The sequence below is a fragment of the Mustela erminea genome, chromosome 14, assembly GCF_009829155.1.
Source record: "Mustela erminea isolate mMusErm1 chromosome 14, mMusErm1.Pri, whole genome shotgun sequence".
NCBI classification, from domain to species: Eukaryota; Metazoa; Chordata; class Mammalia; order Carnivora; family Mustelidae; genus Mustela; species Mustela erminea.
In genome coordinates, this window is record NC_045627.1 from 62,918,451 (window position 1) to 62,933,366 (window position 14,916).

Here is a 14,916-nt window from a genome sequence, read left to right on the forward strand (position 1 = left end):
TAGGACTGGAGAGGAACACTCAGGTGGTTTTAACTATATCTGAGATGTTTTCTTTGGAAAAAAGAAAAAAAAAGAAAGATGGGACACATGGTTGGTTAAGTGTCTACCTTCATCTCAGGTCATGATCTTGGGAGTCCTGGGATTAAGCCCCGCATCAGGCTCCTTGTTCACGGGAAGTCTGCTTCTCCCTCTCCCTCTGCCTCTGCTTGCCACTCCCCCTGCTTGTGCTGTCTCTGTCTCTGTCTCTCTGTCTCTCTCTCTGTCAAATAAATAAATAAAATCTTAAAAAAAATAAAAATAGAGAAAAGATCTGAAACAAATATGTCCATATGCAAAGACTTCTCAGTCTTAATAAAGTTATTCATTGGTGGGTAGATGGTACTTATTTCATTATTCTCTATACACTTTTTGTGTAGTTTGTTTTTCTCCAAATAAAAATACTAAAAATAAAAAAGTTTTAACATACTTGTTTTCATGAAAATGTTTGCCTCTAGAGAGGGGCTAAGGTAGGTAGTGGCAGAAAGGTAAGGAGAAGGAGACTATTGCTTCTTATCATAACCAACTCTGCACTATTTGATTTATAACCTTGTTGACTTACAACTATAATAAAAAGATTTTTATTTGTTTCAATGAAAATGGTTTTATACTGGAAAAGATTGAGGACTACTTCCCAGTTTCTAAAATCTTTGATGCCTCAATCTTACTTGTGTTCTTGAATCTAGCTGTAAATACATATTTATTGTTTGTTGTATTTCATTTCCTAAAGATTATGGTCCACCTTGATCTCTGTTTTCTAATCACTGGTCACAAATTTACTACTTAGACACAGCATTTAACTCTATGGTGATTCAAATTCCTTATTTTTCAGGTATCAATAATAATACCGGTATTGCCTACTTCCCAAGGCTATATTAAATGTCAAACAAGAAAATGGGTTTCAATTTTCTTGAAAAATATAAAGCATATTTGAATTGAAGAAATGTAGGAGATCACTGAAAGATTGCGAAGAATTCTCAAGAGATCATACCATCACATTAACATCCATAGTCCAACCTCTATTCCAGAACATGTCAGTAACCATAAAAAAAATCTTACTTCCATATATGTATCTTGGAGCCTCTAAATATGTCTTGTTGTCTGGTGGAGTAGAAGTGGAGGTAGCAGTTGTGATATCTGGTTAGGAACATTATGAAAATTGGCTTCTTTGGTCATGAAAAATATTTTTTTAGGAAGAAATTTCTTAAGATGCCATGATGACATACTAGCCAGTTTTTTGGTAAAGGTCCCATTGAGCCAGTGATAAATCTTACTATATGACTGTAAGAAGTACAACACTTCTTACTTGACTTAAAACAATGTTGGCTCTAGGGCTCTCCCATGAGGGAGGGGTGGGGATGCTAAATAATTCAGGGAAGTGAAATGACTATGCAGACATATGGGGCATCCCTCCAAAGCCTGTGATTCTAATGGGGAACAATAAAGAACTGGTCCAGGGAAGGAGGGAGGAGGTTAAGGAAAAAGGTCACTTGTTGGCACTGATTTAGTCACTTGGGTATTGAGTGTAATCAATGATGAGATATGGTCCTTGCCTTCAAGGAATTTATAGGCTGTTATATAGTGACTTGGATACAACAAGCAGATTATCAACATGGAACAAAATAATGAGGCAGAAACATATGAACTAGTCATGTTCACATACAAAAGCCACACTTTTATATTGTATTATATTGTATTATTTTTCTTTTGGACATGAAGGTCAAATGCTGTCGCTAAGTGTGAAGAGTCTTTGTTCAGAAACAGCATGGATAGACAAGTCCCTTTGCTGAAGCCACTGAAATAATGATAGTGCACACACCTGGTGGTTTATATTTCAAGTGCCCAGAAGCCCAAAGTTTTCAGTTTGTAATTTTGTTGTGTTCCAAAGACTCACTTATCAGTCAGCTGTGGGAAATTTGGCACATATTTTCACATAGAAAACAAAACCACAAATGGGGGTCCTATGTTAGACTGGCCCATAAAAGGTTGTACAAACCCACTTTAAATAAAAAAATTATACTACTAATGGTATGGTAGTGTCCAATTCCTATGTGTACTACATGTGTGTCTTTCGAATTTGAAATGCCAGGATCCCCTTTCTCTGGATATAGCCCCTCATCTGCTAATACTAAACATGAAGATACATTGATCTTAATCAATGACTCTGTGAGTGTGTATATGTGTGCCATGAAATATGCCACTCTGAAATCCTGCCACAGGAAGTGTAACTGATTATCTGTTCTAGCTGCTGCCCTTCCACATTCATTGATATGTTCATGCTGAGTTTCTATTTTCCATGAGCTATTTTTCCCAATGACTAAAAATGATGGGCAGAGTACTGAGGCATGCCCATTCTGGCAAGTTGCAGGACTTTTTTTTTTTTTTTTGCAAGTTGCAAATTTGGTTTGAGGACTTCCCATCACCCTTCCTAGAACCTTTTTTGGAACCATGCTGTAGTCTAAGATTCCTCCTATCATATTTTTCCTTTCCTCTCTCTATAGATGTTGGACTAATCTGAAGTCTTTCTTTCCTTTGACAACTCCCCTGCCCACAATTTCTGGCATAGATAGTCCTATCTTTGTGTCTCCTTCTTGACATACTCAAACTCCTGCAAATGAGAATGAAAGTGGCCCAAGTAAGATGGGGATTTGGGACTGGCTCACTCACCATCTTGTGGGAAAAAAATACCATCTTGAGAGTGGGATGTGGATGATAAAGATTTCACTGGTAGTGACATAAGACAGGAGCCAGGTACAGAGATGCAGCTGCAAAAGAAATGGGTCTAGGGAAGACATCTACAAGGATAGCAGAGTTGCAGATTACTGCAAAACAGCATTCAGGCTCTGAAGAAAAATAATGAGAAATTGAGGGCCCTTAACAAATAACTAATCGCTAAAAAGGATTTTACTGGTTGTTTATAAAGGCACCCTTATATTCTGTGGTGGAAAAGAAGACCCAGCTAAGTAGAAAACTGAAGATCTGATAGTTACAGGGCTTCAGAGACATTTGGAGCTTAATCAAGACAGGTCTGTTATCATAACATCAGGTCTCTGGGTGGAAAAACCCAGTACCCTGAAGTACGGGTTAGGGACATCTGGACTGATGCCGCAGATGTTGGAACTGAAGATGTCCCCGAGGCCCAGAGCTTATAAGGTGGCCCACTCTTCCCAAGTAAGAGGTTGCACTTGCCCTGTATTGCAAAACACTGCAGAAGCCTCTTTCTGCAAGACAGAAATTTTCCTCCTCAGAACCTGCCTCATCTTCTCTTCTTGCTTCCAGCCTCATTACTAGAACTAAAGCCAAGCATTACTGGTTAAGGAAATGAAGAGAATATGCAGTTAATGACTTGAGACAGTCAGCTAGTGTGTATAAACAGGAGCTAGGGATATACTCCTGGGATTAAATTTTGAAGATGTCCAACCAAGAGGGCCAGGATATCAGATGGATAATCAAAGAATCTTTGACTTGGTGTTTTCTTAGGACATGGGATTTAACACCCTGGCAAGGATGCCAGGCGACTGGGTAAACTCACTGCTAGGATGACATTTAGAGTAGAAATGCCCAAGTTTCCCTAGCAGATAGTAGAGGAAGGAATAAAAGAGACTGAGGGAAGTTCCCAGGCTAGAATGGATATATTAATAAGGCCAGAAGACCCACCAGAGGATTAGGGCCCATCAGAGAAGTCAAAGGACACCATTGCACCAAGGCCATAAGTAATGTGTTAGTAAAAAAAAAAAAAGAAAAGAAAAAAGAAATGTGCTGATGAGAGGGGCACAGCATCTCCAATAAGTTCAGTGGTGGCTCTTAGCCACAGGTCAGATTTGGGCTTCTCGATAACCATAAGGATAGGATGATGGGGACCAAAACAATAGAGCCCAGATAGTGGTACTTAACTATATGAAGCCAAAAGGTTACAATTATGATAACAGGAAGCAAGGTAAGAGGGGCAGCCAAGAGGGTCAAACCAGCAGGGAATTGTGAAGATGGTTAATAAAGCATGACATCCCTAAGGGCAAAAAGATGGGTAGCCAACAGGAGTGTTACTTAATATCTACAAACACAAAAAGACAAAAACGGATGAGTAGGAAGTTGAGGATGACTGCTCCATGAAAATTTCCTAATACCTTACTAGTTCTTGGTTCTGAGTCAATTTTAGTAGTTACTTAATATGTATAACTACAAAAAGACAAAAATGGATGAACAGGAAGTTGAGGATGATTGCACCAATGAAAAGTTCCTAATCCTTTACTAGCTCTTGGTCCTGAGTCAATCCAGAACCTGTTGACTAAAAACATGTTCAGATCTTTAGGGGTAACACTACAGCACCATATAATGATTCTCCTTCCCCCACAAAAGTACCTATAGTCATTCAGATGACCATACATGGAAGAAAAGAAAACACCCAGACATTTTGAGGAATATTTAGTACAGGGTCTGAGTGGACAGTGATACCTGGAGAATCAAAGTGTCAGTATGGCCCTCATAATAGAAAGAACATTATGAAGGTCAGGTAATGAATGGAGTCCTAGAATTGTGCCTAATGTGAATTGGATGTCTATTACTGATTGATTTGATTTGATTAGTAAATCAAGAATGAGTATGGAAAATATGGAGAAAGTTTCCATACTTTGGACATGGCTACAGAAAGTAACCTTCCATGTATAAATTCTTGAGGCAAAAATATCACTTGCAAAAAGCATTGAGAATGAGAATTAACTGCAGGGAGGTTGGAACTCTGAAGAGAAATTTATCAGACACTAGAGGTTTCTAAGAAAAATGAAAGCTGCAAGGACAGTCCTTCCATTAGCCTGCAGTAAGTTAATGAGAACAGCAAAGAATTATAACTGATTAAGGAAAATCTATTCCCTCTTCTTGTGAGGGCCCTTCTACTTTGCTGCTCTCTATTTAAAAGCTTACTTTTGGTGGCCTGTTCCTGAGATCCTAGCCAGAGGTATACAAACCTTCACCCAGAGTAAAGGCTGTTCTGTATGTGAGAAGTATTAAAATCAGCAGACACAGCAAGAATCTATTCCTTTACAGTTTTATTCTTTTTCTACTATAATATTGCTTCCTTATTATTTTCTTGGATTTTTTTTTAAATAGGCTTTTAGTATTCTGCAACTCAGAACCTGTGGGTTCATTTAGATACCAGAACTACTTTTGCATCCATCAATACTCCATTAATAGACAATAAGAGACCCAGTTCTTAGATTAGCTCTCTTTCTATGAACCAATCCACAGGAGTAGAGAGGACTTACTCTTGCACAATGTTCAAGGACAACTATCCCAAATATTCTGGTTCTGGCACTTTTAGGATATATAGTAATGACATCCCTTGCAATCTGTAATCTCCTGCTCTAAATTCCAATTTGTTTATGGAAATTTCAAATCAGATAGTCTTCATAAGACTTTCACACCTCCTCTGGAAAAAGATATTTTTGGCAATATGTATCAAAAGCTTTAAAAATGCATATACCCTTTGACTAAAAAACTCCACTTCCATATATTTTCTCTGAAGAATTTAGAGAACTGAATTCCAAATGCGTAAGAATGTTCATCACAGGGGTGCCTGGGTGGCTCAGTGGGTTAAAGCCTCTTCTTTTGGCTCAGCTCATGATCCCAGGGTTCTGGGATCGAGCCCCACGTCAGGCTCTCTGCTCAGCTAGGAGCCTGCTTCCCTTCCTCTCTCTCTGCCTGCCTCTCTGCCTACTTGTGATCTCTGTCTGTCAAATAAATAAAATCTTAAAAAAAAAAAAGAATGTTCATCACAACTGTGTTTAATGGTAGAGAGAGAGAGAGATAAAATGGGAGAGTGAAAGACTGGCTCAATTTCCAAGAATAGGAGAAATGATTAAATAAATCCATACAACAGATTTAATAAATGCACTACAGAAAAATGTTTTTTGACATAGGAAAATATTAATATTGTTAGATGAAAAAAATATTGCAAAACAATAAATATAATACTTTTGTTTAAAAAAAGTCACTAAATAAATATTTATGTGCTTTTAAAGTTTTCTGCCTTGGCTGCAGTTCTGAGCCTTCTGTCTTATTCCAGCCTTAATGAAAATCTTTTAGATTAAAACTAACATCAGGAAATTTTAATCATCTTTTGGGTAAACATATATATACATATATATGTGCACATATATCTTAATTTTTTTTATATCTGTATATCCATCCATCCACCCAATCATCCATCCATCCATACATGCACCTATTTTGGTCCTTAATTTCTTCTCTGCTTTCACTTCACTGTATGTGTGTGTATGTACATATGTGCATATGTGTACACACACCCAAAAATAGAGAAGACATTAAAAACCAGAATAGAAAATAATATAAAAGAATACTATTTTCCTGACCAACTTTACAGTTCTCCTTGGTGAGATATTTAAGAGATGATGTAATATTTAAGAGAATAATTCCTATCTGCTCCACATATTCCTATCTGCTCCCCAAAGCTAATGATTCAAGAAAACAGAAGCTAGAGAGCTATAGCTATGAAACCAGTATCACCAACAACCACCCAAACAAAATGCAGCATTATGTTTAAATGATTGTGTCAGGTCTCCCTAATGCTTCTTGGCGCTTGACTATATTATTAATGTGTGTTAGTGTGTGGGAGAAACCTCCTAATTCAGTCACACAATCAGATCAGAACTCTCAAGAGGTTCCCACTCATCCCAATCTCCATTCACCAGTTAATTGAATCCTCCCTTCTTTTAGTCGTTATGGCTGTGGCTGGTGAGGTGTGGGCCTGGACAGGGGAAAGCAGCAGCGCAGATGCTGCAGTTTTAAGTGAAATCAGGTGTTGCCTTCCCTGAAGTGAGATCTGGAAAATGTAAGTTCCTAAGTAACTGGTATTGGCAGCTGAACAGTCAGTCTTCCCCACCAGGCTCAGCATTCCCTTCCCTTGCAAGAAGCTTACCCTTTTCCTCTTATATTGCCTCAGTCTCCTTCAGCTCCTCTTTAGAGCTCATTAAATAAGAATTTCCACTTTGTAGATATTCATCAGACATGATTCTAAGTGTGTTGGGAATGAGAAGGTTTTGATGATAAAATACCACAAGTGTCAATAAAACACTCTCTAGCGTTATTGGTGACCTAGAGTCTTACCTGTGGAGGAAGTATAAAAGGTTTCTTGGCAGAGTGGGAAAGAATGATTGGGTCCTGAATCTTTTCTCCATAGAGAGAGAAAACTGAGAGCTACAGGCAGAAACACAGCACACAAGTTTGATCAAGTCAAGGCATTAAATGGAGTTGAGAGAACGTTCTTTAGGTTTCTTTTCTTTTTTCTTCTGTTGGTCAGTCTGGGACCATTCTATTAAGAATTGCAATCCAGATTGCAGAAACACACATGTGCGCATACACAGCTGATGTATGATCATTTTTATTTTATTAAGTTTGGTTGATTTGCATAATGTGCCACAGCACATTTTAAGATTGAACTAAGTAACAGTGGGGAAGGTCTGGTAGTCCCATCTTAAGTAGGATGTGGCTCCTTTGGAGGATACAGCCTCACACTTACTCAAGGGTACCTGGATGAAATATGGATTACTATGAGTATGGGGTCAGTGCCAGTGATTCTCTAGTCCAGTTGAGGCAAATGAAGTCTGTGATGAGACCCAACAATTCTGAGTTTAGCTGATGACTAAGGACCAAATCAGTGAAACAACAACCTCAGAACTTAAAATAATGAAAGAAACTAAGGAAAGACCACTGGGGCTCTGGCCAAATCTTAACTAAGAATGCATCATCACCCCATCACTCTTCACCCTAATACTCTCTCTAGGCAATCTGATCCATCCCTATGGCTTTAAGCCTATCTATGTATAGCTAATATTTTAAAGATTTTTTTTTTAATTTGACAGAGAGAGAGAGAGAGATCACAAGTAGGCAGAGAGGCAGGCAGAGAGACGGGGAGCTGGCTCCCCACTGAGCAGAGAGCCAAATGCAGGGCTCGATCCCAGGACCCTGAGATCATGACCTGAGCTGAAGGCAGAGGCGTAAACCACTGAGACACCCAGGTGCCCCTACAGCTAAAATTTCAGTCCCAAATTTAAATCTCTAGTCCAGGGTTCATCTCCTAAACTCCATCTATACAGGACATATCAATCATCTCTGTTAGAATGATCCATAGGCATTTCAAATAATACATGTGAAAAAATAAACTCATCAGCCATCCCAATAAGTTTTTAAATATTCTCTGAATTGATAAATGATATAGTCACTTACCAATAACTGTGGGAATTATCCCAGGCTCTTCCCTATCACCCATCACAACCAAAGCTGGTCATTCTAAACCTTTCCCAGATTTTCCCTTCCACAGTCCCTACCACTTCTACCATAACCCAGGCCACCATATCATTCACCCAAAAAACTGAGAACACAGCCTTCCCATTTACCACCCTTCAATCCTGTCTCCATACTACAACCCAGAGAGCTTTCTAAAAAGGAGATCAATACATCATCTGTGTAGCAGTCTTGCCAAACATATTTAAACAGAATCTAACCATAAGGAAACAATCAGACAAATCCAGTTTTAGGTGCATTCTATAAGAAAACTGGCTCAGAAAAGAATATTGAAAAAGAAAGCCAAAGTTGGTGGCATCACAATTCCAAACTTCAAGCTCTATTACAAAACTGTCATCATCAAGACAGTATGATACTGGCACAAAAACAGACACATAGAGCAATGGAACATTATAGAGAGCCCAGAAATAGGCCCTCAACTTTATGGTCAACTCATCTTCAACAAAGCAGGAAAGAATGTCCAATGGAAAAAAGACAGCCTCTTCAACAAATGGTGTTGGGAAAATTGGACAGCCACATGCAGAAAAATGAAACTGGACCATTTCCTTATACCACACATGAAAATAGACTCAAAATGGATGAAGAACCTCCATGTGAGAAAGTAATCCATGAAAATCCTTGAGGAGAACATAGGCAGCAACCTCTTTGACCTCAGCTGCAGCAACTTCTTGTTAGGAACATCGCCAAAGGCAAGGAAAGCAAGGGCAAAAATGAACTATTGGGATTTCATCAAGATCAAAAGCTTTTGCACAGCAAAGGAAACAGTTAACAAAACCAAAAGACAACTGACAGAATGGGAGAGGATATTTGCAAATGACATATCCGATGAAGGGCTAGTATCCAAAATCTATAAAGAGCTTATCAAACTCAACACCCAAAGAACAAATAATCCAATCAAGAAATGGGCAGAGGTCATGAACAGACATTTCTGCAAAGAAGACATCCAGTTGCCAAAAGACACATGAAAAAATGCTCCACATCACTTGGCATCAGAGAAATACAAATCAAAACCACAATGAGAAATCACCTCACACCAGTCAGAATGGCTAAAATTAACAAGTCAGGAAATGACAGATGCTGGAGAGGATGAGGAGAAAGGGAAACCCTCCTCTACTGTTGGTGGGAATGCAAGCTGGTGCAACCACTCTTGAAAACAGCATGGAGGTTCCTCAAAAAGTTGAAAATAGAGCTACCCTATGACCCAGCAATTGCACTACTAGGTATTTACCCTAAAGATACAAACGTAGTGATCCGAAGGGGCACGTGCACCCGAATGTTTATAGCAGCAATGTCCACAACAGCCAAACTATGGAAAGAACCTAGATGTCCATCAACAGATAAATGGATAAAGAAGATATGGTGTATATATACAATGGAATACTATGCAGCCATCAAAAGAAATGAAATCTTGCCATTTGCAATGACATGGATGGAACTAGAGGGTATTATGTTGAGCGAAATTAGTCAATCAGAGAAAGACAACTATCATATGATCTCCCTGATATGAGGAAGTGGAGATGCAATGTGGGGGGTTAGGGGGGTAGGAAAAGAATAAATGAAGCAAGATGAGATTAAGAGACTCTTAATCTCACAAAACAAACCGAGGGTTGCTAGGGGGAGGGGGCTCAGGAGAGAGTGGTGGGGTGGGGTTACAGACATTGGGGAGGGTAAGTGCTATGGTGAGTGCTGTGAAGTATATAAACCTGGCGATTCACAGACCTGTACCCCTGGGGCTAATAATACATTATATGTTTATTAATTTTTTTTTTTAAACTGGCTCAGGCTCTTCAAAAATACCAACATCACAAAAGACAAAAATATAATTGAGAGAACTGTTCTAGATTAAGGAAGACTAAAGAAGAAAACTAAATGTAAACATGATTCTTCTTTGCCTCCAGGATTGATGGAGTGGGAATAGCTACTGTGCACATTATTAGGATAATCAAGGAAAACTACCATATGAACTTGGTCCTAGATGATATTGAATCAAAAAAGGTCAAGTTTCATAGGTGTTGTAATGGTATTGTGCTTATGCAGGAGAAAGTTCTTATTCCTAGGAGATTCATGCTAAGTTATTTAAGGATGAAATATGATGTCTGCAATTTACTCTCAAATGATTCAGCAAAAAATTACATAGGTAGATGGCTAGGTGATAGAAAGAAAGCAAATGTGGCAAAATGTAAACAACTGATGGATCTAAACTTTCAACTTTCCTTCTGGTTTTAAATTTTTCAAAATAAAAGTTGGGGGAAAAAGAGAGAGAGAGAAGAGACAATCACCACTGCTAAATTGTTCCTCCAATAGACATTTTCCACATTATAAAAACAACTTGAATTTTTTTGAGATTAAAAAAAAATGGTGGGGAGAGGTCATTAAGGTTGAATTACCAAAACCATGTATTTTCATCCTCAGTACCTTGGGCAGGTTTAATTCCCAAGTAAGCACCATATCACAAGTTAAAGCAAGACTTAAAAGCTATATAAGAAGTGGCTAGGTAGTTAGTTCAACAGACAAATTGAATCTAAGCCAGGCATTTTCTTTCACACAAAAGAATATGAAAACAATTATAAGCAGATTTTCATCAAATCCTCATAATAACCAAATGAGATATTAAATTCATTTTAGCAATGAGAAAAAAAGGGAAATAAATAAGGGAAAGCCTAACTGAATTATGTCCTAGAGTTTTCATAGCTTTGCATTATTATGTGATACTAGAAGTTTGCAAAGAGTAAACACGTTAACCTTTTACAAACAGGATAATTGAAGCTTTGTTTTCATAAACATTATTAATTTGTTGTTTGTCCTCTGTATTATGATTTTCTTCTGCCTCACAACAAAATAAAACAATTTTTTAAAACTCTCTATCAAGCCCGAATAAAATCCTTATTGAATTTAGGATAACAACCGGAAGGTTGCTTATGAAGGAGTCCCCATCTCCTTAACTTTTCTTTTCCCTTATTACATTCCCTTTTAAATCATTATGTTATAGTTACATTTAACCACTTGTATTTCCTGGAGGCATAGGTCCTCTCATGCCACTAGCATTTCTTGCTGGGTGTTTAAATCAAGAGAAAAGTGAGGTACCCCTTCATGCCACAGGTATGCCTAATACAAACATATTAGACACAAAAACACTCAAGACCAAACCTATGCATACAGGCAGTCAGGTCGCCAGGATTCTGCTTCCAGGATGACTACTATGGCAAGTCCCTCATCCTCACTGAGCCTCAGTTTGTTCATTTATAAAAGGCAGTGGTTAAATCAGATGATATCCAATGTCCATCTGCTCTCTGTCCTCACCGTCAAATCTAAGAAGTGGCCTAAAGAAATCACAAGAGAACTTGTGTGATACATGCTGGTACTAAAGAGGTTTTCCTCTTTTAAAAAAAAAAAAAAAAAAGATTTTATTTATTTGACAGAGAAAGACACAGTGAGAGAGGGAACAAGCAGGGGGAGTGGGAGAGGGAGAAGCAGGCTTCTGGCTCAGCAGGGAGCCTGATTCGAGGCTCACTCCCAGGACCCTGGGATCATGACCTGAGCCAAAGGCAGACACTTCGCGACTTAGCCACCCACGTGCCCCAAGAGGTTTTCCTCTTAACAAAAAATCACCTCAAAGAAGTTATGAAAGTCAAATAAAGGATAAAGTTCCAAGCCACAGTTAAGTTTGATGGACTTAATTGATATGATATAAAAGAAATCCAAATGTGTCATCTTTGAGATTTATATCAAATTACATATGAAAATCTAAATAGTATGGTGAAACAGAAGTTAAGTGAGAGATTAATTTTAAGTTGTGGTATGAAATTTAACTCAATTTTGGTTACTGGGCAGAAAATGGATTCAGGGAGCAGTGAGGAAATGCACAAATATGAATATAGCCCATGAAGGAAAAAATTCATTTCTTAGTGTCTCATTTTCCATCATCTGATAGATGCAGAGATAAATCATTGAAAGCTCTGAGGAATATCAATGTCTGAAATCCACTAACAGTGGAATGCCTTGCAATTATTCAATATCTCCCTCTCTCTCTCTTCCAAAAGACAGAGCTCCTTCCACATACTGAAACTGACACTTGGGTGGGGGGGAATAACTTGTAATGAAGATGGAGGAAGAAGCACTTCCATATTATTTAACTCACTCAACAGGGACAGTGGATACACCAATGAGGGAAGGGTACTGTTTTCCTTACTGAGTGCCATTATATTTTTGTGGGGAAGACTTCAGTCAACTAGCAATACTAGTAGTAGTACTTCTAATAGTAATACTAGAAAAACATATATCTTGAAGTCCAAACTATTGGAGTTAACTTAGAAAGTTTTTACCAAAAAGCTGATATCTAAGGGTAAGGAATTGCTTGGTTTGGAAAATACTGACTGGATAAACAAACATTGGTTGCAAGCATGGGGGATCTCCCATAATACTTTTTTTTCCTTTATGCTGGAACTCTCTGAGCAAGCTTTTTCTTTTTGATTACATAAATTAAAATTGTTTCCTTTGTAAGAACAAAGTAAGGAAAAGGAAGAGGGAAAGAGGGAGAAACAGTATATGCAAGAAGGCAGATTTAGAAAAGAGGTTCTGAGAATTGTTTACAAAGTATTCAGAAAACAGGAAATACCTCCTTTCTCATAAATTAAAGGCAGAAAACTTAAGAGCTGAGGGAAGTGTGCAAAGAGCTAGCATAGGAAATGAAACCATAGTTAAGCACAAAGCATAGAAAATCTCTAATTCTGAGAAAAAAATTGTTTATCAATTAGTGCTGGCAATGATTAACAAATAGCTAAATTTTTATTAAGAAGATATTTCATTTGTACAAAAATATTCGTGACTTTTTCAGTCTTGCTCCTTGTTATAACTTTTGAGATGTGTAAATAATAAGAATTGGAGGGAAAATCACAGACGCATGGTTACAATTGTATTTCTTACATAAATAAAAAAATACTTTTAAGTAAAGCATACATCAACAGGAGTTTTGCTTTACAACTTACACCCCAACTATCACATAGAAGATGGACTGGGGACTGGAGAGTGGGTTAGGGATAGGGATAGAAATAGAGTATAGGAGATTATTACAATTCTATAGACAAGAGTTAGATTGATTGTTTAGATAGAGAAGATGAAAGAAAAATATAAGATAAATATATGTTTTCAACAGGAAAGAAGTTGTGAGTAAAAATACATTTGACAAATGTTAAAATACAGAAAAAATTCTGGGAAAATACCTTCAGGTCTTTATTCAAATTTTACTATCTCTGAGTGAAGTCTTCTGTGGCAGAAAGCGAAAAAATGCCATGATCACCACACCATTTCCTTTCTCTGGGCAGACAAGAAGACCTTTTCTAGCTTCCCTTGTATTGCACTTAAGGGTGGGAACACATGACTTAATTCTGCAAATGAGAACATGAGTAGGAGTGATGTGTCACTTCCAGGCCAAAGCACCAACCTCTGGTGCTACCTCTATCTGTCTAGAAACTAGACAGAAACTATATGTTTCTAGAAACTAGAAACTATATGTCATCGTGGTAGCTTTAAAATATGGAGGAAGCATCAAAATATGGAGGAAGCATCAAAATATGAAGGAAGCTTGGAATCCTGAATTGCTGGGTGGAATAATGAATCACCTATGTCAGACTTCCTCTGAGCAGAAACTAAACTTTTGTTGGGCTAAGCCATTGATATTTAGATTTATTACTACAGCAAAGCATAGCCTATTTTGATTAATACACCTTCTCTGGCCACCCTATCTAAAATTTCCTCTGCCCCCCTCCCCACACAAAAACCCAAACACACGCATACACAATTCCCATCTGTCTTCCTTGCTCTTTTAGCACTTGTCACTCTATAATTTATAATGCATTTTATGTATTTATCTTATTTATTATCTCTCTTTCCTAGTAGAATGCCTTCCATGAGGCATGGATGTGTTTATGTGTGTTTTCTTCATTGTTATAACCACACTGATACAGTGCTTGGAAGCCGCTCAAGAGATATTTATTGGATGAATGAACAGAAAGATAAGTTCAGTCCTGTCAGGAAAACAGTGAAATTTTAAATAAATAGGTATTAAGATGCATTTGTGAATTCAAATATGAGAGACCCATCCATAGACACATACTTGGAATACATCAATATGGTTGGAGGGTTCATACTTGAAGTCATAGGAATGAGTTCCTTCAGAGATGAGTGTTGCAAATTACGTTTTCAAGAGCAAAAGCTGAGACAAGGTCTGGGTGTTTACTAAGGATCAATACCTTTCAAAGAAAGGGAAAGTTAGTGGATTGGACAGAGGAAGAAGTTAAAACTGCAGTGCAAGCTGAAAAATACCTCAGCCAACCTGATGCGGAGCTCTGAGGCAAACACTGACAGAGTTGTCCTGCATCAGACCAAAATGTTTGGGTCTTAGACTCCCACTTCATTCAGTCATTAATGTCAGCTGCCCTGAGAAGGGCTGACCTTGAGTGAGGAGAACCCTAAATGGGTCGAGAGCTGGCCTTACTCCCCAAAGCCAGGTGGTAAATACTTCTTTGAAGGAAAATCTGAGCAATATATCACCATATCTATCACAAA

General features: G+C 38.0%; 1 protein-coding gene across 1 annotated transcript in view; it reads right to left on the reverse strand.

Moving 5' to 3' along the window:
* HPSE2 (heparanase 2 (inactive)) overlaps positions 1–14,916 on the reverse strand; it is a 660,133-nt gene that overhangs the window by 276,986 nt on the left and 368,231 nt on the right. The gene's annotated exons all lie outside the window — the stretch shown is intronic.